Below are 27400 nucleotides of genomic sequence, written 5' to 3' on the forward strand. Positions count from 1 at the left end.
TCAACATCAGAACACATCGGGAGGATTTTTTTTCATTAAGGCCCCAGAGGAGGGCCCACCCCGTCCCAGTTCCAAGGAGGAGGGGAGAGGCTACCCAAGGAGGGACTCTGAAATTTTCCAAGGTTTCTCTCCACAGCAAGAGGTTTTATCATTTAGCTTTATTATCCTTTTTCTGTGTGTTTGTTAAATAAATCATTTTTATCTCTTTCACTTTCCTTCGAGGAAAATTTATTTTTTCCCGAACCTGGTGGGGGAGGGCTGGTTGTAACCTGCCTTGTATCAGAGGATATTTTCCTCCAAATTTGTCCAAACTGGCACAAGGTGGTTCAGAAAAAGTTACATCTTTCTTGTGCACTCCCATCCACACCACAGATATTTCTTGCTACTGGCTAACTGATGTGACCTACCTGAGATGCTGAAATTGGCTTGGCTGCCCATCCCTCCCTGTCTGTGCACACACTGTGGCCTGTCTTTCAGGCTGACAGGAAGCAGATGACTGTCAGACACTGCACTGACCACAGCAGGAATCATTTCAGCAGGCCTGGTGCCTTCAGCCTCATGCTTTCAGATAACAACCCTGACTTGGTCCACTCTGCTCAGATGATTTACCTTGGAAGAGGAGTCCTACGTCACCATCACGTTATGATGCCAACGCTTAATCACTGCTTAGAAGTGCCACAGACCTATTAAAGCAAGCTGCTAAAAAGAAAATATATGCCAATAGAGTAACACTCCCTGCCGAAAAGTGTCAACAGCAGCCTGGTGAAGATTCTTGCTCTCAAGATGAATGTATACCTTTGGTACTTTACCCTATTGTTGTAAAGTATTTGAACCTTGATAGTGTGCCCCAGCCAAACCAATTTTAGTTATTTTTACCAGAGCCCTCAGAGTGGGACCAGGCTGAAATTACCCTCACCGGCTTCACCTGGCCTTTCCACCTTCAGCTGCAGCACATGAGCCCCAAGAGGGTTTTTAAGTTCCAGTTTGAAGGTGTGAGGAGAGGGGTGGGGTAGGTTTATATAGGCTTCTTGTCCTTTGCTATCTTGTTTAGATTTCTTGGACTAACTTGGCTGCTGATTACTGGATAGGTTTTTTGTTGCTGTTATCATCTTGATGCTGCTTGCCTGGATCAGGAGCCCTACCTGTTAGAACCCTCAGGAATTCATCAAGGACTGAAAGGTAAGCTGTCCTGAATTGGGAGAAGAAGCTGAAAAACTAAATACCAAGACAGCAAGAACTAGATAAAAAAGGACTGTGCTGAACTAGATTAAAACTAATTGTATTATTAGAAAAGTGTGTGTGGAGCTGATGGACAAAATAGAGAAACCAATCAAGCAATGTGAGATCTCATGCACAGCAGTTGCAAAATGTATTGTACTGTATTATGTAGCAGTTGTAAAATGTGTAAGTAAAGTTGTATGTAAAAGTAGGTAGAATGTATAAGTAAGTAAAATGTATAAGTAGTATATTATGTCTAAGTAGATAACATGTAAACAAGGAGCAGTATTCACACTCATTTTCTGAGACAAAATTAAATGTTACAAGACAAATCACCCAAGTGGGAGGCATTATACCAGGATTAGGTGTGGGTTGTGTCTAGGGACCTCAAAAACTCAACATGTAATGTTTGATAAAGGAGACTTGCAGCGTAACTCTTGGCTGTGCTGGTACTGGCAGTTGCAGTAGAGTGGGAGCAGCTGTGGAAGGCTGGGGTGGGTGCTTGTTGAGGGCTGCTTGGGACAGGAGGCCCAGTTTGTTCCCTATGCTGCTGCCACGTGAGCCATTCCATGCCCCTTGGCCACCACACATGGCAAGGGGATTTTTATCTTGTCTCTCTCTCTTTCTGTCTGTGTGTGTACAGAACAAGAGGCATGATGGAAGGACTTGAAGGGCAGCCAAAATGAAAGCGAGAGAAATCATTGGAGCCGCCAACGGGCCCCAGCAAGAGGAAAAGGGGACACTGAAGTACATAGTAGTCTTTCCATTAATTTCAGGGCAGGCTGGATCAAGCCCATGTAAGCCTAAGGCCAGAAACAGGAAATGTCATGCTGAGTATTAGGAAACAAACTGTGGCAGTGAATGCAATCAAGCAATTTGTGCACAGGGAGGGAACAGAGCCTTGTCCTACTGTGGATGATGACATACTATTACAGCATTCTAGAATCCTTTAGAATGAGTTTCTTCACTATCTCATTATTTAGGATTTTTTTGTTTTGTTTTTAATCCGCTGTGCTCTGAATGAAAAATACAAAAAGAACCCTCTTCTTCCCTCTGTCCTTGAGAATAACAAGCCATTTCAGGCAAAGAAACCTCTGGCACTTCAAACAGCAGAGGTAGAGCTAACATTCCTTAATGAATTATTTGGTGACATAACATGATGGTGCCCAAGAGATTCATACTTTGAAAAATATTTTTGTTATTTAAATCTAGAGATTTAGCACTTAAATCACAAGCCAGGAGTCTCCCTTTACGCTTTGGGGCTTGCTACTTTGTTCTGCTTTGAGGTGTGCAAAATTTGACATCTCTTGCTTTTGGAATATATAAAGTTAAAGATGATATTTTTGACAAAGCAATCTAATTTTCAGAGGTTTGTGCTTCACACTTCACAGATGATTGGAGTCCAATGGGCCAGATTCTCGGCCCTATGAAAACTCATTCTAATTATCCAGAGAATTTTAAGGGAATTCTGAGATCAGCACAGTAAGAAAAGCAATGGACTTCACTATGAGCATCTCTCATGGCTGTAAAGAAACAGTATCAGTCGGCTAAAACTCGTATTTTATATCACAACGTGTATGGTGTATACTTTAGTCACAGTCTTCTCCCAAACTGCTGTGGATGGTGTTCTCTGAAAAAACAGGTATTATTAAATACTATCACTGAAAAAGTAGAGCTGGGAAATGCGCTGTGAACAATCCTAAATGCCCAGAAAATCAGCAATCTATGGCTTCTCCCCCTTGTTCTGATCTGGGCTATTTTTTTGAGCTGTTGCTGGCACAGTACTTTTGTCCTGTCCCAAATCTTGTTTAAGTGCAGACAATTAAGATCTAGTCAGCATTAATGACCCTATGAAACTAAGGGTATTATCACTTAGCACTGTGCAGTGCAGCACACGGCAGAGCCCTACCAGTTAGCATCACATGAGCTCTTCTGGAAAGGGAAGACTTACCATTATGCTGTGTGTTTTCCCAAGAAGTTTGCTAATTTCATGCATGCTTTGGGAATCAAGGCAAAGATTTCTGCTAGGTGCTTTGTATGCCTCATCTCGTGCAATTCTGAGCAAGACTTTTGGCATCTGGTAAGTTCAGTCATTGTAGTTGCGTGGTCTTTAGAGCACATCCACCTGTAAAAAGCAAGCAGAGCTGCTAAACAAGACCCTCTTGAAAAAGGAAGGCAGACACTAAGACTGGAGGGCTGGCCTAGGTAAAACTAAAAGGGGAGAAGCAGAGAAGAAGAGGTACCTACCATTCCTCTACTAGCTCTCTCATGCCTCCAGAGCCAGTCAGTATTCCTGTGGTAGCCCTCACTCCAGCAGGCTCAGTGGGCTTACTCCATGCTCACGCTGCTGACACAGAGGAGCCTTTGTAGAATTACAAACCCCTCTAGCTTTACTGGCAGTCACACCAACTTGCACACCAAAGAGCAAAGTTGTCTTGGAACTGCAGTCAACAAATGTGGTGGTTGGCAGTAGATTGCACATTTAGTGTTGCATTTTCCAGTCTAAGGATCAGCTATTGACAGTGATCAGTGTCAGGACAATTACAAAACAGTGTCAAATTTGCAAGGAAGGACGTGAAAGCGTTGTAGTATGGATTTTCTTTTTAATTAGTAGCTGCATGAAGTTACCAATGAAATGCTAGAAACAGTTTTCAAGAGTGATCAGTCAGAAGCTAGGTGAGATGCTCAAAAATATCTGATAAGTGTCACTTGAGGTTGTATCATATCTAAAACCTACAACATTTGCATTTTATATCAGAACATTCACATAAGAGCAAAGGGAGTGGAGAAAGTAGCTGTGAGGAACATGACCCAGAACAGTAATAAAAGGCTTAGGCACAAATTTAGAGGACCCCAGGATACATGATGGATAGCAAATAAAAGAAGTAAGGGACCAAGGAGTCCTTTGCCTTATAGACACCTCTTCTTTAACTTGAACATCATCTGTTCAGTGTTAAAATTCGTATGAGTGAGGTGCCCTGTCCACCTGAGCTGTACTTCACAGGGCCAAATGAAGAAAAGAAAAAAACAAACCCCAAGAGTAAGCATATATGGAATTAGCTATCCACACCGCTACCCAGGTTGGACTGCTGCAAGAGAAAGGGATGTCAGTGTTAGTATCCTCACTGGTGGCCGAGAGAGAAATGTGGCTCTGTAGTGAGCCCTCAGCCCAATGCACTCCATTCTGGCAGCCCCAGGGTCCTCTATTGTAATGACTTTCTCCTGGGAAAGAAATTCCCTATTTGTGCTATAATTTTGCTCAGTTTATTATGCCATATTCTGAAAATGTTTTCTTTTAACATATTTCCTTTTAATATGTACTTGCAAATTGAATGTATACTCATGTTAACATAACTGACTAATTGTATTTGTTTATAAGAATCTGTGATTTTTCTTGTTATTCATCATGGGCTTTTCATATGGAGTTTAGGAGTATTGAAATTTAGCAATTTCTTTATTCTTCACCAAGGGTGTTTTTCTTGATCAAAACTACTCATATATCCATAGTAAGAGCATTCAAAGCCATTCAAGCTCCATAAATTAATCCACACAATATGAACACACAGAATTACATTTTCTTCATTCATCTTCACCAACTGCTGTCATTTAGCTCCAAAGTCATTCTCTTTCTTCCCCTCTCCCTGACCCCCCCACCCCCGTGGTTTTTTTTGTTATGCAAACTTGGCAGATTTAGGCTGTCTATTAGGTATGTTTGAGGATTATGCTTTTGCTTTGTGCTGAATGGAAAAAACCAATTTTCTGTTTCAAGGAAAAAAATCTAAGAAATTAACACTTGTTGGAAGCTCCATTTTCTCTAGCTTTCCAGCTGAAAAAAAAATTACTAAGTTGCATATTGTTTGAGACTTAAGTGGTCAATAAAGCCTAATCAAAAGTTTCCAAATTTAAAGTTATTTAAAGAAGTACAGACCATTCCAGTTAGTCAGACATGAGTTTAAAGCTTATGCTTCTGTCTGGATAGACTGGGGGTTCTCCAAGGTTTTTTTGCTTCTGAATGAACTTCAGTATTTGTCAGAGATCATAGTGTTTTGGAAAGGAGAAGGAAGCATTAATTGCTGTTACAAATCCATTTCCCATGGCTTGAAAATCTTCACTATCAAAACTGCCTGTATGTCATTTTAAGCAGTCTTTTGCTTCTTTGTCTCCAAGGTACCCATAACCTCTCAAATGCTGTTTTTTTGATCTACTCAGCCACTTTTCATATAATATCCTGAAACTAGCAACATTTATCTTGGAAATGGTTTATTGTTTTAAGTATTTTGACTTTGCTGTATGCATTTGGAAAGCACATCAGCTTCATAAAAAAAATATAGATTTTCTTTTTATCAAATGTCATTATGCAGTGAGAAGAACTGTGAAGTGCTTTTATTGAAGTTGTTTTCTTCTCAATTATTGCTAAAGGCTTTCAAAAAAGGTAATATCTAAATGGTAATTCATGAGAGCACTTTCAGGACTGATCATGATGTCACAGTGGGACTATACTGATGTGCAATTATTGGGGGTTTTTGCCACATTTGGTGGAGTTGCTCCCAGTTTATACTAGCACAGATGAGAATATTCACAGAAATAAAGGCTGTGAAGCTCTTGGAAATATGTCATCTTATGTGTTTGCTGTTTGAGACCTCAATTTCCCTGTCATTTGAATCCTGCTTTGAATCTCAACAGTTCATTAAATACTGTGTCACTGAAGTCAGAATTTGGAAGATCTGTTAATGAGTTGCTATTGGGGAAGGCACCTTAAGATGATGGATGTAGTTTTGGATTTTACTGAAGTAACTGTGAAGAAGATTTAGGAGGCTTATATAAAAGTACTGGATGATTTAAGGAGAAGAGGAAATTAACTGGAATTCTGAAAGATGGTCCTGTTGGCTTTGCGAAACACATACTCTTCTTATTTCTTCCATGGGAAGGGGGACAACCCAGCAACCTCCTCCCCCACCTGAATATCTGTAATCTTTGTATGTAGATGAGACTCCATGATATGCACTGTGATCAAATCTCTAATATTTTCATCATAAACATTTATGGGCAGCTTAATTCTCTTTCTTTCTGTATGTGGTCGTTAAACTTCAGTTCAGTTTCCTGGAACTGGAATTTTTGTGTGCCCCTTTATTTTTTCCTTTTTAAAAAAATTTTTAGTTTTGGCTTTGAATCTCTTCCAACAGGATTCTGAACTTTATAGCACAAATCTTTGCTTGGCCAGGCAATACGTGCACTTCCTCTCATGAGGCCCACCACTGGAACGGATACAAGAAACTCGATGAGGTATCTGAAATTACTCCAGTACCCACCCAACTTATCCCCCTTAAGTGACCTTTCTGAAGTCAACAGTCTTCTTAATGCTGCATATAAAGTGATCTTTTATATTAACTTTATGCAAAACAAAAGCAGATCAGAGGACTCTTTGAAGCCTAAAGCACACCTCTAACTCACCAAAACTTGGTGATGTCCAAGGCCTTTTTATCTTCCTTTTTTTCTTGAGACAGTTTTTTTTTTTTTGTTGTATTCAATATTTAATCCTCTCTGCCTATGAGGCACATTATCACCAAGTATTAAAAAAATAGCTCTGGTAGACTGCCTTGAGGAATAAACTTGTCCACAGTCCTTGCCCAAAGCAGGTCCAGCTATACCAGAATGATTTCAACTCACATCTGTCACATTTGCTTTTAGAAACCAAGAGTGATAGATATTCTGCAACCTCCCTAGGCAATCTTTTCCACTGTTTACTGTCCTTATCACTAGAGGAAGCTGTCTCTAGCACCAACCCTCAGTCTCTTGTGGTGCAATCAAAACACGTTACACTTGTCCTATCTCCAAAGAACATATGAATAATTTCTTTCCTCCATTTTTGCATCTGTCTTGTCCTTAGAGGCTCTTAATGTGTCTCCTTAGGGGTTTTTTTTTCCTGCTAGAGCTATCAACTCAACCCTTCCCAGGAGGTCATTTTTCTACACCCTCATTTTTTAATTTCTGTCTTTTTTGAAGGATGGTGTCCCAAACTGGTTGATATTCTCCATCAGAGACATTAGCAGCAAGCACCAAATAGAATATTAAGATTATTTTACATGTTTTAATAAAAGTTCTTCTGCATGGCTTACTGGAGTCCATTAGACCCCATGTAACCTTCTTCAGTCTTGTAAGCCCAAGTTTCCACCAAGCTGAGGTGCAAGTCACTTCCTTCAAAGGGTTGCTCAAGCTTACAATGACCATGAACAGAGGCGCTGTTTGAAGATGTAATAAGAAGAGCCTGGAAAGCAAGTCACAGGAGCGGGGACTCAGTGCACTGTGTGGACAGTCCCTTTGTGTTTTAAATCTGCTTGGAATCATGGAATGTAAATGAGTTAAGATGATGCCGTGATGGTTTTTTGCCTTTTCTTTTATACCTTTTTATAGCTTTTGTATTCTTAGTGTTTTTTAGCCTACATTCTTTGACTTGTTTGTCAAGCTAGGAGACTAAACATTTTAGAAACTTTGTAGTTAGGGATCAGAATGCCCCAGACACCAAGGTCCTCTCCAGAACACATTCTGTAAACTGAGATAGAACCATCCAGGGGAAGGTTCCTTGGGGAGGGGGGTTCACTCGAGCCTCTCACTGGGGAATCTTTGATAGATATGCTAATTAGTAAGACCTATGATGTTATACTCGATCTGTTGTGGGTGTGCAGTGGGGAGCATTCAACCTGGACTTAGTGCACCTAAGGATCCTTAAAATAAATACAGAGGTAAAATCCCTTTTTCCCTTCTGACAGTGTTTGAGTCTTGATTTTAAGACCAGGACAAGGCATCAAAGAGATTTTAACTTGTAGGAAAACACATAAACGAAACAAAAAAAACAACCCAAAAACATAAAAACACCACAAACCCAAACCAACCAACCAAAAAAAAAGCCCCACCAAAACCCCTAGATCAATATCACATTAAATTTCTAGAGCAGACAAGTGCTGAAGGGATTAAAGAAATTATCCAAAATGGAAGCACCTGGGGTCATCCAAATACAAAACTGTCAAAGTGTGTGGGGATTGTCAGAGGGTGTAACACGAGTTCTCTGCTTTTAGCAAGCTAGATGCAGCAGTGGAACAAAAACCTGTGATGGGGGATGATGAACTTATTCTGGGGTGATTAATAAAAACAACATAATTCTTCACTTACATGCATTAGAGAAGTGAGGCAAATATTTAGATGCTTACTGTGTCTGAGATAGTTTGTCCAGAGAATATCTAGGCACTACCCTCTGACCTGGAAAAATGCCCAAATGAGAATGGTAATTTTTCAGATCTTTTAAATTAAGAACTGTGCCTGGAAGTTAACTTTTCACTTAACAATGCAACCTCATTTTAATCCAAGGACTGTCTGTTGCAAGCATAGCAATCACCAGTCGTGCCTCTCTTAGTGTAGTGCTGACTTTATGAGTTGCACGTGGTTTGTAAATGAGGGGATAAATAGGTATCAAACGCTCTTTGCAAATTTACCACAAAGACATCTGGATTTGAGAACCTCCCAGCAGGCAAGTTGCTAATGATCGTAAATGTTTCCTTCAAAGAGAATGACTTGGTTAAGTCTCTGTATTCTTTAAAGATCTACAGGAAATTCAAGCAGGAAAATGGTATAAGTTTATTTTTAGTCATGGATACGACTTCCTTCAAAATAATACTCGTGTCAGTCTTGTGAAGTAAGCTGCTTCTTGGTGTTGTGCATTCTCAAAATGCTCCTGCCTTCCTGCCTTGCAGAATTAATAGTATTTCTGTTGAAATGGCAATATTTCAGCATGGTAGTCACGAATGTCCCTGTTTCGCGGATTCTCTTGGCAGGGGGATGTGCCCCTAAGGGAAGCATAGTTTGGGTAGCTTTGCATCAAGGATTACCTTTCCTCAGCCTTGAGACTGAGGAGGGATGAGGCATGGAAAAGAGACAGTGATGCTGTGGCAACTCCTAATCAGTGGTTCAACTGACTGGTGCAGCTCAGTAGATCCTGCTTGGTCTCTCTTCAGGACCAGCCACCACCAGTCTGACTTTCAGCCTTAGTGCACTCATTCAGTTTCTTATGTCTGCCCTAGCTGGGCTGGCTACGTGGAGGAGTCACAGCACTGATCAAGCCAGGGTTTTCCTGCTCTGATAGAAATTAAGGGTGATGACATAAAAGCCCTAGGGATCTGTTTAGCCATGGGTGTTCTAGTCCACATCCTGGGATTCTGCATAGCCTGAGAGTCCCTAAATCACTCCACAACTTTTGCTGAGGAGTGGAGCAACAGTTTACAGTGTTGATGGATATGAGGTCTGGTATAGAACCTTGTGGCCCCAGGGCTTCTCTGCATTGAAATGCCCAATGTTTTGCTCAGTCTAAATAAATATGTTGCTAAATGGGTCACTGGAGTACTCAGGGAGCACAATCTCTTTAGGCTGCACAATATCTTTTAACATCTTTTTTTGAAAGCCCACAGGATGGGTCTTTGCCTTTAAGCCCAGTCCATGCAAATGTGTACACAAAGTCCATTTTTTTCACGGAAAGCAAGGCCCCAGGATAGAGGATGTTGACATTGGAAAGATTTCCTAGTCAAACTGTTTTCCTGCCCTGATTGCTCTCTGGGGTCCTGGGCATGATATACATTCTGTGGTAGGGGCAGGGAAAGGAGGGGGAAAAAAAGCCTTCAAAAGGGTTTGTGCTGCAAGTTGCCAAGTTTTGTGTGGTAACTGGCTGCAGAAACCAAGCTTCTTTTAGAAACCCTACCTCAGGGAGATCCCTTCTTCCTCAGGGGAATCATCCCAGGCTCATGCCATAGCTGGATGGCACACAAAAATAAAGCAGAACTAGTCAGTGTTACTGTTGCAGTGGGGATCCTGCAACACGCATATATCAAACCAGGAGTCCCGTGGAAAGGAAATATATATGGACAGACAGATTCTTGCTAGCTGTTTCAGAGATGTTTATTTCTCCAGCCGCATGGCCGGAGCTCTGCTGAGGAACTGTTCCAGTCACGGGACCAAGGGTCCTTCTGCCCGCGCAGGGAACACAAACCAACCAATGGGAACGAGGCTGAGCAGGGGCAGGGAAACCCCGTGTCTGTGCCCTCAGGGCCCCTCTCCCAGGGCTGCATGGCAGGGGAGGGACCCCAACACCTCACCCGTTTTATTTTAATAAAAGGAGAATGAAAACAACTGGATAAACATAACAAGAACAGTTTCAAAACAAAACAAGCCACCCTCCTGAGTCTTTAAATGTCCAAACAGATTCTCTGGAACATCTTAAGGCTGACAGAAGGGAGACAGAATTCTCTGAGCATGCTTTGTGGGGAAACTGAGGCAGGAGAGGGTTTAACTTCTTCCCTCCCCCTTTTCATCCCCCACTCGGCATTGGAAAGGGATTTTTGGGGAAACAATTGGCAAAAGCATGGTTTTGTGAGGGAAACCATGGATGAAAAAACGGATTGGGAATACACTGGGGGTAATAGGACATAGGGTAAAAGGGAAAGGTGGGATTAGGAAAGGGAAACTGTAGGGGGGGCTTACAATGGAGATATTGTCTAACATGACTACGATTTTTTGCATATACACTGCCTTTTACAGAAACACCATCAGGCCCAGTGACCTGCGATGCTTGTAACCCCTTTCTCCCTAGTACAATATTAAATTCCACCACCTCTCCATCTCCCAAGCTTGGGATGCATTTTTCAGGGTTATTCTTTTTAATAGCAGTTCTATGCACGAATATGTCTTGCTGGTTGTCACACCTTGTTATAAAACCATAATTTTGCTTAACATTATACCATTTTACTATCCCTAAGGTCTTAGTTACTATGATCTTTTTCCGAGTGGCTGCTGTTTTTTGTCTCGCTGCGTCTTTGCTCTCTCCTTCGGTCGCTCCCGTGTTGGAATTGTCGGGGCTGCTCGTGCCTGCGCGCTCTTCCCGGGGTCGTGTTCGGGGCTGCGCGGGCCGGGCCGGGCCGCGCCGCTCAGTTCTCCGTGCGTCGCCTCCTCTGGTCGCAGCTTCGCTGCCGATGCCGGGCGCTGCACCCACGTCTCGGCCGGGCCCCCGAGCGACGATCCCCCCGCGCCCTGCTCCAGCGCGCGTCCCGGCTGGGCGCGGCTCCGCTCCACCGCCACCGCCGCCAGCCACCGCCCGCGCGCCGCCCCTCTCGGCCGGGAGTTCACGGGGCTCGCTCCACCACGCGCTGCGCGGGGCCGGGCGGGCACCGCCGGGTCCCGCCGCTCCTCGCTCCGCCACCGACACTGCGGCTCGCGTGGCTCCGCCCGCGCGCGGGAACTGCCTCGCTGCTGCTCGCAGAGCGCTCGGTGCACGTGGCCTGGGCCGCACGGTCCCTGAGCCAGGCTTCCCTTCGCCAAGGCACAGCTGACATTGCTCAACAGTCTCGGTAACTAAATAATATTCACGAAAATATTCTTCCATCGGCATATATTTTGACTCAAATATTAACTGTGTCCAAACGGTTTTCCAAAAGCCCTTGGTAAGAATTAAATCCCAAGAAACATAGAAAAAGTTCTTAAACAACCATGCCAGGAAGTGTTTCAGTTCTTTCTGAGCTTGAATCAAGCTAAAATTTACAAATCGTTGTTCAAGAATCGTTTTAAGTTTAAGATAAATGTCCATATGCGGCTCGGAGAGCCAAGAGTCTTCCCACTGTTCCTCCATAGTTTAGATATGGAATAGCAAAGCAAAAACCAAGAAGAGGAATCCAAAGTTTCCAGGGTTTACTCACACAAATCAGTCGCTTAGGGATCAGGGATCGTTCTGCCCGCATTCTCCACCATTTGTTGCAGTGGGGATCCTGCAACACGCATATATCAAACCAGGAGTCCCGTGGAAAGGAAATATATATGGACAGACAGATTCTTGCTAGATGTTTCAGAGATGTTTATTTCTCCAGCCGCATGGCCGGAGCTCTGCCCAGGAACTGTTCCAGTCACGGGACCAAGGGTCCTTCTGCCCGCGCAGGGAACACAAACCAACCAATGGGAACGAGGCTGAGCAGGGGCAGGGAAACCCCGTGTCTGTGCCCTCAGGGCCCCTCTCCCAGGGCTGCATGGCAGGGGAGGGACCCCAACATGCTACTGGTTCCTGTCCTGCTTTTTTCCACTAGCTCTGCTTCATAGTGCCTGTGTCCTTCTTCTGGTGACTTCAGGTGGGCTTCAGTTGTTTTTCCCCATTAACAGTGTGGGTAGCAAGGCTTTATCAGCCTTATGTAAATCCTGTGGCACCCTTAAACAGAAAAGACCACTGTAGTTGGGGCACTGGCAGTGAGACTCCATAAAAACTCAGTGTAAATCTGATGAGGCTCTTGAGCTGATGCTGAGGAGGGATATGTCTGGGGATCTCTCCAGGGGTTAGTACCAAACAGTGTAAAATCCAAGTTCTCCTCTCCCCTCTCTGTATGGTTATGCAGACACTTGAGACCAAAGAGGCCTCCTGAAAGGAGAGGAAGGTGAAAATATCTCAGGAAAGATATGGCTTGTTAGTCTGGCAGCCAGTCTCGGGATGCAGGCTCCTCTATTCTCAGTTCTCTTTGTTCTGCCTGAAGTGGCTGTGTACAGCAGATGTCCCCAAGCAGGTCCTCTCTTCTTTCCTCTGACGGAAACAGTTTTGAGGCAAACAACATTATTTTGGCTACAGGGATTTTGGTCTGTGGAGAGAAGTTAAAAAAAGCCTGATGTGACAAGGGATATTTGTCTGGCACCAGGCAGTTTGGCAGTGACACATCTGGACACTTTACCCCTGTGCCCAGAGTCTGTCTGACAACTGCCAGCTGATAACGAAAGGCTGGGGCAGATTTACTCACTGGTCAGACTTTCCCATCTCTTGCCTGCACTAAATGAGGCAAATAAAGAAAATACGGCCAGATACAGGTGTGTGTGACCTCATGGAAATGCCGGTTTGGATTAATTGGTGATTAGTCTGGGGATGGAAAGTTACTGCAGTTGTTGCTTAGGCAGAAAAGTGGAGGAATAACAGCACAGTACAATACACAGTGAGGCAGCAACATGAGCTCTGTGCTAAGCCCTGTGATGATCCCTTGGCAGCACTTGGGCACTACAAAAAGCAAGGGAGGGGATTCTCTCACTAGGGAGTCAGGAATGAGTTGGCATAATAGCTCTGCACTAATCCTACCCAGCCCCTGGGTTGTGGCTTAAAGCAGGCAGAAAATGTAAAACAGGAAAGCAGCTAAAAAGATAAGGTTGTTTCCACACCCTATTTTTAAGTATGCCCAGATCCTCCCAGGTCTGAGGCTGGAGCTGACTGGGGGCAGTCAGAAGCCCGTGTGACCTCAGTGGAGTCACATCTCTTTCCAGCATTGCTCATCTTGCTATTCCACTCTGTCACACACAGGCATGACTTCCACTGCCTTTTACTCCCTCTCTAGGTTTGCATACACTGACACAGGCTTGGTGTTGCTAAAAAATGGGCAGTGTATTCCTCATGCAGCCCTACCTGGGATTTATATTTAGATGGGTGGTTGCCCATGAGGCGAGAGGTGAGCTAGAAGGAGGCCATCTGTGATGGAGCTGACAGGAGCTGCTAAACTTCTTATAGGGCTGTGAACATCTTTTCATATTCATAACCTCTTGTAGAAGTCTGGAGTAAACCTTCTAGCCTTCCACCTCTCCTATATAAGCCATGTTTTCTTCCTCTCTCCTCTCCATGGGAGTCTATTCAGAACTGCATCATTCTAGACAAGCTCCCCACTAAACAAATGCTTTTGTTTGCTGCAAGCTTGGGGAAAGGAAAACAGGAATTTTATATTACATGGTAGGAACAGTCACTGGGAGAGATCCAATAGTCCATGTTCAGGAATGTTAATATCTCCCTCCTGCTAAAACGAAGGACTGCCACTCTCCTATGAGAGCAACAAGAGCATCTCAAAATTAATATACAGAATATACTTCTAAAATTATTTACTGCTGTAATTCCATACCTCTTTGTGCAAGTTTTGAAGAAGTGACTAGAAGGCAGGATTGACCTCTAGTTGTTCTTTGGCTTTACTTGCAAACCATGAAAACAAGGCAGCATTCACTGATGCTGGGGCTGAGTGGTGGGGGTGGGTAAACTGGGGAGGTGCTCCTTGGCACCCACACTCCCTTGGGAGAGTGCTGAGTGGCCCCAGCCCTGGACTGGGCCATGTGGGTGCAGGGGTGGGCACATCTGTGCCAGAGCAGTGTTTTATTTCTCAGCACAGGTGGATGTGACAGCTCAGTGCAGCCCCTGCTGCATGGGCAAGATGGCTGCCGGGGGTGAGGAGTCCACACATGGTCCAGTCCCATGGAGCATGCATGATGTCTCTGCCTGGTGGTGATGGAGCCAAGGTGGCCCTTGAATGCATGCTGGTTGCAGATCTAAAAATCCCCTCACAGTCATTGAGAACTCTGGATCAGTTTGAAGACATCGGATGGGGGCAGGGGGTACATCAAGGCCAAGCTCTCCAGTGCAAGGCAGATGTGAGGGATATAGGGGCTACTCTTCCCTCTGAATGACTTACTGTGCAGTTTTCTTGGGATCATATTAACACAGCTAAACTCCTCTCTAGATACTTGGAATCAGCAATGCTGCTCGGAAATGGTTTTTCTGGTCAATTTTCCTTTGGAGTTGATTGTTTGCACTCCCAAAATATCACCTCAGGGTGGGTTTTGGTCCCTGTGAATGGATGAGGATGTTTGTTGCTCCCAGCAGGACCCCTGCAGCACATCAACTAAAAGGAAAGAAAATAAGTCCCCACACTGCCATCAAAATCAGCTGTGACAATAAACATCACTGTCCTGAGGGGTGAGAGAGGAGGGTGGTAGGTTAGGAGGCACAGGAAGCTGACAGCTTAGGTCAGCTTTTCAAATTACCCTGGCCGAGGCCGATTCTGGTTGAACTTCATCAAAGGGCTTGCTCCAGATAAAAGGGAAAAATGCTCAGTCATCCTGAGGCTTTTCCTCAAAACTCTGGTACACAGAGCTTCAAAAAGCAGCATGTTGAGAAGGAATGGGTGAGATTGCCAAAATTTGAGGGGAACAGCCGGTTTCTGCTGTGAGTTGCAGCAAAACTCCTCCCAGCCAGTTGTAGCCCTCACTTACACAGATGTGTTGTCCTGGGTGAACTGGGCAGGTGTTCACCAAGCCTTCCTTCAGTCCAGCAGCATCTTCTAAAGTTGTACCATCTCATAGCCCCAGCTGGAAAGCTGTTTAGCTCTTGTCCCTTTGCCATCCCTCTTACAGCATGATTTATCCTATGAATAAGATCCCAGTGTGACCTGCTGGATAAGTCCCACATTTAGGAAAAGCCTCTTATGTTTATTTGAAAGCATCACCAGAGAAGTGAAGGGCTTTGATACTGGATGTAGGAAGTCAGATAAGGAGGCTGATAAACTCTGGGTTTGCTCTAGATTACATGGTTGAAAAAGAGTATTTCGCAGTGTACTGTCCTTCAAACCAATCAGCTGAAACAGACTTTTTAGGCGAGGTAATTTCCAGACAGGTATAATATAACTATGCTTTTTACAAATTATTCCACTCATGGTCTTGTCAGGAAGGCAGATGGATACTAAATATATACAAATCCACAGCAAGCAAGGACCATTTCTTTGCTTGTTTGAACACCTCCAGCACTGGAGGACTCCAAATCACCCTTCTGAGGGGGCTCTAAATCCTACAGTGATATAACTGTGCAATCAGAATAAGAATAAACCATTAAGGTGAACTTCCATTACTGCAATGGGAGTTGGGATAGGTCTGGTGACGGCTTTATTTTACATCTTGCAATCCTTCTGCTGCTGAGCCATGATTGCAAGCCACAGACCTGCTTTCTGATGTGATCTTGACAACTAAGAATGAAGTGAATTTGGATGGAAACCAACATAAGGATTCAACCTAGAGATCACTATTTCTTACAGAATTGTTTCCCTGTTCTGCACAAATACTTCAGATTAGGCCTGTGTGAACATCAAGAGTCCAGTGTTTTTCAGATTTCTTCTGATATCTTTCACTTTTGAAAAGGAAGAATTTTGTTTTGGGAAACTTTTGTACTCTACAGTCTATAATCTTGCTTTCAGCACTGAAAATTTATATTTTAAACATGTATTTCTTTACTAGTGCTACCAGAAATACCTGTACTTATTAAATTTGAGATGAGTTAAAAAAAAAAAAATCTTCCTTTACATTCTGTGTTTGTTTCTTAGCTTGGGGAATGAAATGCAGTTTTTAATTTGGATAGTTTTGCTGTTAGATTCCTAGTGCTGTCTTGTTTGTGGTGTGGCTACTACAGGGTAATGTAATATTTATTTATCTGAACCAGCTGTTTTTACTGGAACAGAAGGCCCCTCCCCAGCAAACCTTTCTAAATTTTTCTATTTACTATAAGTTCTGGAAAAAAAATAAAGAAATGAGAAAAAAAGAAGTGGGCTGTCTGTAAGCTGAGAGCAGCCTTTTAAATATAATGATAATGACCTAGCACTGGTGAGAGAAAAAACAGTGCTGCAGACAGATACTTAGGGACTGCTCTCCATGAGAACTGTGGGTCTGTGGCCGCCAATTTGCCCTCCTGTTGGGGTCCAGCAGTGGGGCTGAGAGTGTGACAGGCCAGCTGCACCTGGGCCCAGCACCCCCTGCACCCCAGGGACAAGCTGGTGGAGCAGAAGGGATGTGTGGTTCCCTGTCAAGGCCCCATCCTGCACCATTCTGCCTCTCCAGAGCCCTGGGCTAAAGGCACATTAGGATCTCCCCTCTCACAGTTTGTTACTTTCTTTTCCATCCTTTATGGTGGAGCTTTCCTTCTTTCCCTGTTCTTCTGCTCTGTCTCTGTCCTGGAAAGAGAAACATGGAGATTATTCAAGTCTGATAATTGATGGTTCAAGCAGAAAGCTTGTCCAGCTGTGTGCTGAGTGTTTCTGAACACCAGAAGTGAAGAACTACACTGCAGTACTTCCCTGAGTATTTTTTAGTGTTTATTAAATTTTTATTTAAATAATTCATTTCACAGTCACTGCTGCTGGCAGCATAGAGACACCCCATCCCTTGTTTTGAATCCGAGCTTTCCAGACAAGGTCTTCAGGAAAGTTCTACTGAACATGTGGCTGTCCCACACGGACCTGAGGCATTGATGCTGCTGGAGAGGCACAGGAGACCAGGGTGCCTGTGTGTGCCAACGTCTGGGAGCCTTGGTGTCCCTGGCATGCAGAGGGATGCTGCCCTGAATCCTGTGAGCACACAGCTGCCCAAGCACACCTTGGCAAGCCCACGGGCTTTGAATTGCTTCTCGTGCCCATCCTCTGCACCAGGGCACATGCCAGCCCACCTGCTGCTCCTGATGGACTGGTCTGAGTCCAGGCAATGCCCGGCAGGGCAGTCACTGTGGCAGAGCCTGTCCCCTCGGCAGGCAGGACTTTTGCCCTCCCTTTACAGCCATTTGTTCTTCTTGGGAAATCTCTCTCATCAGAAATAGCTCTCTCCCCGCTCCCCCCGGCGCTTATCCCACACGGTGTATTTACAGAGAGCAGCCGCGGTCCTGCTCAGCTAAACTGAGGCTGTTCAAGCCTTGCTACGCTGCTGCTGTCTGTGCTTTGACAGCCTGTGCCTAATAAAAATTCAGTCCCTTGGCTCCAAGTCTAGAGCTCACATCAGTATGCAAAAACGAATGCAAATAAGGGAGAGGTCTTGCTGGTTGATGCAGGTGAACAGAGGATAGTGCTGCCCTTCTATCAATTTTTCCTGTCTTGGCTTTCATTTTTGACCTTATTGCAAGTCTTGGCTCTGGAATTTCCACTGCCTTTTCCTGTGGCATCGCTTGTATAGGGACAGAGTATGTTAGCAATCAGATTCAGCATCGTTTTTTCCACTCTGTCTGGAACTCTGCAGCTCTGGGGTGTCAGCTCTCTTGCTGATCGCTTTGAAGCTACTTTTTACCATCTCAAAAGTGTCGCTACGTTTTGAGACATCTTCTTGTTAGAAAAGACAGGGAGAGGTTGCTGCTCAATTTTCTTTCCATTTCCACATGCAATTATTCCTCAGCACAATTTATTATAAAATGCAGTCATTCTCTTTCTGACCAGAATGGATTTCAGCCAGTTGGTTTCCCATCAAGTGCAATTTTTGCTATTTTTTTTACTATTGCTTCACTTCTCCTTTTTTTTTTTTCGGTTGTATGTGTAGCACACAAGATTCCTACAATACCAGAAGTAGATTAAGCCTATTTCTGTAGCTTATTTATTGGTATCTAGCAATATTTATTTAATGTTAATTTTGAATACCTGTATTTTAGAACCTGAGGTTTTGGCAGTTAATTTCTACATCTGGGTCATCAGTTTGTTGTTAATTTTTGGACAGCTGCTCTTCTTGTCACATTTTAAGTACTGGTTTTGGTTAGGGATGGGCCAGCCTGTTTATTTCAAGTAGGAGCAGTTCAGAGCCATCATGCCTCACACAGACTCAGAGGGGATCAGCCAAAACCGTGGGAATAGAATAGATTATCTTTCCCCAAGGCTGAAGAGACAGTTTCATTTGGGGGACTCACTCTGTTCCTCTTCAGACGTCAGTCAGGTAAATTGTTCCTTCAACAAGGCTGGCAACTCTTTCTTGGCTGAAAGCAGACAGACAGCTCAATCTAATTGCACAGAGAGGTTTGCTTGCTTTCTCTTTTCAAGTAAAACAGGTTTATATGTTTCTGTGGGGCTGGCTGAACAAACAACAGGTGGATCTAAAAAAGCCCTCTGGAAAATCCCTACAATTGATGCACTGGGAAATGACAGGGGAGTGTGTTAGAGCCACTCCCCTTGCTAGGGTAGCCTGTATTCTGCTAATGCCCTGAGAGAGTGGTGAAGTGGAGGATGGGGACAGTGCCAGAGGGTAGCCTGGCAAGAGTGAACAGGTCCGGAAAGTTTAGATAAACTGTGCAAAACTCGTCACTTTATGCACTTGTCCATATTCAGTCTAAAATCTCTGTCTCACTGAAATTTCTAGGGTTCTGAAAAGATCCCACTTTAAATATAGACAGGCATTGGTATGCTTGTTATAAAGATCAGTGTGAACAGGGAGGTGGCCATCTAAAAATGGGACATGATGACTTTTCACGTAGATGCTAAACAAAAATGTGACAGCACAGTCCAAGGTGTTAAATTACTGGTTGTTTTTGAGGATAGTTCCACTTAAAAGATGCAATCTGTACTTTTTTACCTTACTGCCCATGCTAGGTCTGCTACTGCTGCAATGGCACCAACCTTCAAAAAGTACTGAACTTTTTTTTTTTTTTTAAATCTTTCAAGAGGAGCTTGAAATTGGGTCAGATTTTATTCTCAGCCATTGATCACTAAATCTACTGTAGCCTTTTTCCTCTTGAGCTATTCAAGGGAAGGGAGGGCAACCTGAGTGATCCACACTCAGGGCTGTGGGGTAAGGAGCAAAGGGTGAGGAGGGAGCCTCCACCCCTGGCCTGCTCCTTATGCATCCAGGTAAACAAATAGGATTTTCAATACTTTAGCCAGCTGACCTGGTTTGTAGGTGAATGGAAATCCTGCTGGCATTTCATATTAAATAAAAAACTGGCCCAACCCAAAGCAAGTCAAACGATCCATCCGTTCTGAGGATTTTATCCCCCTACAATACTCATTTGGCAGCATTTGCCCTGGCAGTGCTGATACACACTGGGATATGCTTGGAGATGTCTCCTACTCCTCTGGAAATGCAGTTAGAAAAAACATCTATATGAAGAACTGCAGCTCCAAAACACTCACTTTTGGTTGCAGCATGATGCCCCAATTCAGCCTGTGTGCCCCCATTCTAGAAAAGGATTAATATTTTTACCAAAAACAAGGTCTGTGAATCCATAAATCTAGGCTGAGATTTGCTGCAGCCAGTCCCCTCATTCCAATCTTCTGCCCTGTTGCCTGCAGTGGCACTTCCCTCTGGCCTGCCCCACAAGTTTCCCTCTGCCCAGAAGGAAAGGCGGTTGTCCTCCCCACATGCCTCTCTGCCTGGCCTCCAGCCCACACTGAGGGAGGTGGTATCTAGTATGTTTATTAACCAGAACAGAAAACAGCATTTAATGAGCCATGAGACCAAGAGGCATCCTCATGTGGCTGGGTGGGGCTGCACATTTCCAGTGAAGTGCAGGATGACACCCACAAAGGAGCTGATGCCTACTACTGCCTGGTCCTACTTCTCTGCTGGATGCTGCCTACTTGAGAGCAGGGCCCTCTTCTCCTTGTTGCAGTTGTTTTCTGGGGGACCTAATCCCTCTAAGAATCTTTTCTCCTTGTAGTGACACAGCAAAGTACCACCCAGCCAAGTGTATCTTCACAGAGGGTTTTTCGCAATAGGTGAATTTCTGTGTTATGAGAAAGGACCTCTCTGAAACAGCTAGGTCACAAACATTTTTGCTGTGCTGCGTATGGCTTTTTTTTGCTTTAATTACTTTTAACTTTAGCTAACAGTTCTCTGGTAAGCATCATTAAAGCTCACCACAAAAGCTGTTGTGACCTTGTGTGGTTCTCTCAGTATGGAGCAGTTCCTGGGAGGGATCCACAGTCCTGTGGTTCAGCACAGCCTGTCTCTGGTTCTTCTCCCTCTGAGTCACAGGGCTGTGTCACCAGGAAGGTCATGGGACTGCCAAACATACCAGTGGGTGGATTTGGGGTTTCTTTCATCATAACCTCAGCTGATACCTCTTCTCCCTCAGTGACCTTCTCTGGATTTTTACAAAATCTAAGCCATATGCAGTGTTGGCATATAACCATCCAGTCGATATTTAGGTTCCCAGGAAGCATCCCTTCCATGTGGATGTCACCAAGTTCCATACCCACAGATCAGTTTCCATAGTAACTAATGTCGTTCAATGAAGGGGGGGGAAATCAGAGGGTTTTGAAAGGCAAAGACTAACCCTGGAAGGGAGTAAGTGGAACAAACAGCATGTACAGTGGCTTGGAAAACACCACAGGTTTTATGATGTGTGTTTTAGGGAGACTTGCAGGATTTGTGAACTGTTCCTTTCCTCATGAGATGTGCCAAAAACTTGGCGGTGCAAAATAAAATGGTGCTTCACAGTATTGCACTCATACAAATCCCGTGTCAGCTTATATTTATTCACACACTTGTGAGCACATGGAGACTAGAGGAAAATGAGTTTTATTCCCTGTTTCAAAGAGAATTGTCATACCAGTATTTTGGAGAAGCGAACATGCATTCTTTTGATACTCCTTCCTCATCCGTGCTGCAATAATGGAAGAGAGGAAAAGAACAGGACTCAGGCAGAACCACTTTTTAGCTTCTCATTTATTCATGCTGTCACAAATGCCACCTTCGGTGGGTATAAAATGATGGTACTGCTGCTAACATATTCTTACATATGCTGGTCAGAGTCATTACTACTGATACATTGCTGCTTGAGCTGTGGGATCTGAGGAACAGAAGTGTGTATTTTCCTTCAGCCATGTGGTATAACTCAGGGAACAAACATATTGGTTAAAAATATATCTGAAATTAATTTATTATGTGAATTTAGAATCTTGCACATCACAGATTGTATGGCATGACATATATTTCTCTGGAAAGCAAATGTTCAGAATGTTAATTCTGCAGAAATAATTATTCAGAAGTCAGGAGCGATCAGTTCAAAAAGCCATAGGAAACTCTGCATTGATACATTTGTACAAGGGCACTTGTTTAACATGCATATGGCAATGCCTTGTCCTAGGACTCAGTAGGCTAGGTAGAGGCAAAACCACATAAAGGAAGATTCACGTCACCTAAGTTTAGCTGGGTGAAGAAAGTTGTCTGAGTTAGTTCTCTTTAAGCTCCGTCTTTAATTAGTGGATAGTAACAGATGTCTCCTGTTGGTGATTCACCCCATCTATTTTAGGTTGCCCATTAGAGGTTCCTGTTTCTGTTCCTTTACTAAGAGGGAAACTAGTGGATGATTAGATTTTAACAGCCAAAGGCTGATGAGGTGAAGCCCACTTAGAGGTGTGCATCTGGTGATGGTCAGAGGGCGGTAACTCTACAGAGAAAGAAGTGATTCTAGTTCTTATCCCCATCCACAAAATGGACTGTTTGTTGTCCTTGGGGCACAGCATGGGCTGTGTTCCTACAGTAGTATGTTTCACCCTCCAGATCAGGCTAATTGCGTGCACTCTGTCTGTTAAGGAAGGCACCTGCACCTGCTGACCCTAAACTGGTCCCAGGCACCATCTGAGACAACGCTGTGGGGTGTTGGCCTGAATTGTGCAACATAATCACAGTGATAGTTTAACAGTGTGGAAAAACCCCAGGAGAGGAGCCATGACACAGCATTGCTTACTAGTGGAGGTGTAGCTAGAGGATCAAAACCAGGACCCCATTACATGGAAAGACACAGTGGCCAGTGTGACATTATGTCTGGTAGATGAAAGATGACTAAGAAATTTGCTTTTAGTTGGGCAGCTCATGTGAGGGCTATGACAGAATTAAAAAAGCAAATCCACACGGGTGGTGAGGATCTGGGGCAGGCAGAGAGCACAGCTATTCTGGGCCCTGGTGAGGCTGACAGACGCACGCAGTGTTTCCTGGCAATATGCTCAGGAGCAGAAGCCTAGTGTTCAGCTCACAGGTACAGCCACTTCTTGCCTCCACAGCCAAAGCAGGCAGGAGTAGCTGAGCAGGGAACACCGCACAACTGCAGCTCCCTGCCTGCATGGTCCATCTCCTGCACCAACTTGCAGCAGGAGGAACCAAAACCTCCTAAAGGAAAGGCACGGTGAGGAGAAGCCAAATGTGCTTCAGGGCTGCAGATGAGCAAAGCACTTTGCTAATGCTCTCTGTGCTCCTTTCCAAGCCGATTCGTGTTACTGGGCACAAAGGTGAGCGACTGAGCAGGAGTTATCATCTCTCAGCACCCCCAAGCCCTGCTGCACCAAAGGGAAAGAAGAAAGCTGCCAAGAAGTGAGTGTCCCGAAGAACGCCACGGATGCACAAGGAGGGGCAGCTGGATGGCACTGTGTCCTGACGGCAGAGGAAACCAGGATGCGGCCCACAGAGTGCTGCAGCCGCCTGGGCTTTAATCCATTTTGCCCTGTGATAAAGAAATTACACAGATAACAGCTGAACATGGAAAATATGATTCATCCGGTCTCCAAGCACCGACCCCTCCATCCATCACGTCCGAAGCGTGCAGCGGAAGCCGAGGCGAGGCGGAGTCTCCGGGGAGCAGTCTGCGAGGCTCCATCTCTTCCCGGTCTTTCTTCCTTCTTCCTAAACACAGGTGACAGGACCTTGTTCGTGCTAGGAAGACATGGGAGGGGGGAAGTTTTGAGCAGAGGGAGTGACTGGAGGCGTTGCCGGTGAGCAGCCAGTCGAGCCGTGTGAGCTTCCCCATGGTGCCGGTGCCTCTGGCGCCCGGGCAGACCCTCGGTGCCTTTATCCTCCTCTGCCTTGGGCTGCCATCGCCTGACAGTGCCATGGGACAACGTGGGTGCCTCCAGGAGTGCCTCATCCCGGACTCACTGCTCCCCTTTGACGAAAATAAGTCGTTGTGTTCCATGTACTGAAGTGCTGATGAGAGCAGATGAAGCACGGCGGATGTGCCGGGGAAACTGTGACTTCCTTTACTCTGCAGATAAAAGTAACGTCCTGTATGCAAAGGTGCAAAGGTTTCCTGTACTAACATCACTGTGGTTAAGCCTGTAGTCCAAGAGAGTAAGCTGAAGTTACTGAAGTTCAATTTGCATCCTGAATATGCACAATTGAAAGTGTTAATTATTTCACTGAAGATGCAGGAGCCACAGCCAAAGCATATGTGTAACTCTGCTTGTAGCTCAGGCAGAGCAGTAGAATATAGGATAGGTTATGCAGTAGCTGGTGTAGTGCTCAGAAAATGAACAATTCTTCTTATCCACCAGCACTCCCAATTTACAATAGCCACACCAGTTTGGAGACTGCAGCAAAAATCCCATAGGGCTTTGCATTCCTTGCCAGAGTCAGAGAAAGCTTTAAAACTGGGGTAAGAGAAACAGATAAGAACAGAGAAATTGTAGTAGAAGCTTTAGTTTTTGAAATTTTTCATTCATATTGGAATTGTTACCCAATTTTGTTGTCACAGAAGCTTCAGGATCCATCAAGGACTCAGAGCTTTTAGGGTTCAATTAAGACACCATCATTTCCTGTGATACCACAAGAAATATTGTTCCGATGCGAAGGAACAGACAGCACACAATCATGTTAGCACAAATTAATTTTACACCTGCCTGTTAGCCAAGCTGTCAATGTGCCATTCATAACCTTCCCCAGCACAAGGTAACACTGCTCCAAGCTTCACTGAGGATTAAACTAAGGCAGGATTACTCTGCCTTTGGGCAAGTCTGAGGTTGTAATCTGCCCCCTCCCCTCAAATATTATTGTAGCAAAAACATATGGAAGTGAAAGACTCTGCTGCAATTTTCCGCCTACATTTTTCCCCCAGCTATGTTCTATCACCTGTTTTTTGGGAGGAATTTGCCTGACAGGTGGGACAAGTCAGGGACCTTTGGGGCAATCCTGACCTCTCTCAATGCAACATCCAGAACTGCTGCAGGGGACTGAAAGATGTGTGACTGTATGTTCTACTCTGCTTGCTTTGTTATGGCAGGAGGTAGCCAGGGACTGAGAGGTGGTGATAAACAGTGTGGAAAGAGATGATAAGCAGTTTGAGAGGTGCATGTGCTCTGTGAATATTGCACTCAACAAGTGCATCCCCACAGATCAGCAGCAAATCCTAAAGCCAGAGCTTTGGGATTCACACTCAACCATATGCCCATGCTCTGAGTCTCAGAAGAGTGAGTGATGCTGAAGAACTGAAGTCTGGGGTGGGTTTTACACCTGTCTTTAGAAGACCAAAATCCCATTTCTAGCAATGTATTGGCCTCTTTTATGCTTTTGGGAAAATTGCTTAAAGGCACATTTTTCAGAATAACAAATTGGAAACTTCCTTTGATGCAACTTCCATGAGTGTCTGTGATTACCTCCCAGAAGCTGGACCATGAGAAGGTGTTTTAACTTGTGTTTGATGGCAGGACACTGGAGAATGTCTCAAGCTAGTGAGGACAATGCCTGAACACAGGTAATTCCTGTTTTGCTCTCTATGATCTGGTTTCCATCAGAAGGAGTACTTCATGTTGGGAGGGTGAGACTACTTGCTCCACTGAGCTCTCCATTATCTGGACCAACTCCATCTTAGCTTCTCTGTGATGAGGCTAAAATACCTACTGATGCTGGCAGAACATCTCAACAGAAAAGTGAGCTTCTGCTAGGGCATTCAGGATTAGTTTAAGGAAAACTGCTCACAAGAAAGTGGAGAGAGAGAGAGAGCCATAGAGACATTAAATACTTTAGTTACACAGTCTGGTTGGGGTGTTTAAATGCATGTAGGGATTAACACTTTAACACTGTCCACCCGAACTCAAAATATCACCCTAATAAAGTTTGCAAAAGTGTATGTAAATATTGAAAGTGGAAGATTAAAGAGAAGATACTGGAAATAGAAACCTTGAATAAGTAAAATAGTTTTATAACTTGTTACTGTTATTTTGACCTTTCAATATGTTTTCCTAAGTTTTATTATGAGGCAGTGTTATGTTTGGAAAGGAGGTGTATGACCTGTGAGGTAGTGTTCAATGGGAAAGATTGCATAAGCAGTGAGGAACCAGCCAGGTCCCTTTTCTACACCGGGTAGGGTAAATTAAATTAAAATTTAGTATTCTGTTTTCCTAACACATTATGCTTCCCATGGTCCAGCATGCACACACACATATGCAGAGCAGCCATGAAGTTGTAAATTTGTGCTGTTCTGAAGGGAGAATGCCCGAATTATTATTATTTTTTTTTAAATAAAAACAAACCCCCAAATCCTCATGACTTCTTTCATACTTTACAAAGCAGAAGATGGGGGATGTGTGCTGATTTTGGCTGGGTAGAGTTAACTTTCTTCACAGTGGCTAGTATGGGGCTATGTTTTGGATTTGTGCTGAACACAGGGTTGATAATATAGAAATGTTTTTGTTATTGCTGAGTAGGGCTTATACAGAGCCAAGGCCTTTTCTGCTTTTTGTACAGCCACACTGGCAAGAAATTGGGAGTGCATGGGCAGTTGGGAGGAGACACAGCTGGGACAGGTGACCTCAACTGTCATGTTCATTATATATATAATAGTTATATAAAGTGGAGGGAATAAGGAAGAAGAGTGGAACATTTGAAGTGATGATGTTTGTCTTCCCATGTCACTGGTAAACGTGACGGGGCCCTGCTCTCCTGGAGATGGCTTGAACACCTGCCCGACCATGGGAAACAGTGAATTAATCCCTTGTTTTGCTTTGCTGGTGTGCACAGCTTTTGCTTTCCCTGTTAAACTGCTTTCACCTCAACCCATGGGTTTTCTGGCTTTTACCCATCTGATTCTCTCCCTGGTCCTACTGGTGGGGCAGCGAGTGAGCGGCTGAGTGGGGCTTGGCTGCTGGCTGGGTTGAAACCACGACAGGATGCAATCACTGATATTCTCGTCAAGCAGCACCACCAGATGACCCCTTTAACCCTTGAGCTTAAATCTTTTCTTTTGTTTGGTCAAAGTACTACTGTCATTTTTGCAAGAAGTACCTCCTGCAGACTGTGCTTTTTGGCTGTAGCTCTGTGTCGGGTTTTCTTAATGTATGTGAGGGCCATTAGAAGATTTAGTTGTCTCTTTTCTTGATGGCAGTATCTCAGGCAGTGCCTTCAATGTTATTCTGTGCTAGTAAGAGCAATCCTCAGGACCTATAGATTTGCTTGTAGGCGGGTATCCTTCATGTGAACACAAACTGAGAGGTGTATCCCGTTCTGTTATCTTTCTTTCTGAACCAAAACTAACCCGAAAACTAAAATGGGGCTGCTCTCTAACTTTCCAGATTCCTCATGCTTATATTGCAGTTTGTTGTCCAGAATAGTTCATTGTAAATATGATATTCAATAAAGTGAAGTCTGTTCTTTGCATAGTAAGTCCCCTGCTGCTGTTATTTCTGATTAATTTGTTATAATCTTTGTAGATGATCAAGCTTTTTATGTTTCTTCAGTTTTATGTTAGTCCCTATTGCTTGTGAGTAGCATTAGTAGTTTTCATTGTGCTTCTTTCTAATTTTACCAGGGCTGATGATCTGACTCCCTCTGTTCCTCTATCCTGACATATACATTTTTCTTGCACGGCTGTTAGGAC

Source organism: Corvus moneduloides, chromosome 3 (genome assembly GCF_009650955.1).
Source record: "Corvus moneduloides isolate bCorMon1 chromosome 3, bCorMon1.pri, whole genome shotgun sequence".
NCBI classification, from domain to species: Eukaryota; Metazoa; Chordata; class Aves; order Passeriformes; family Corvidae; genus Corvus; species Corvus moneduloides.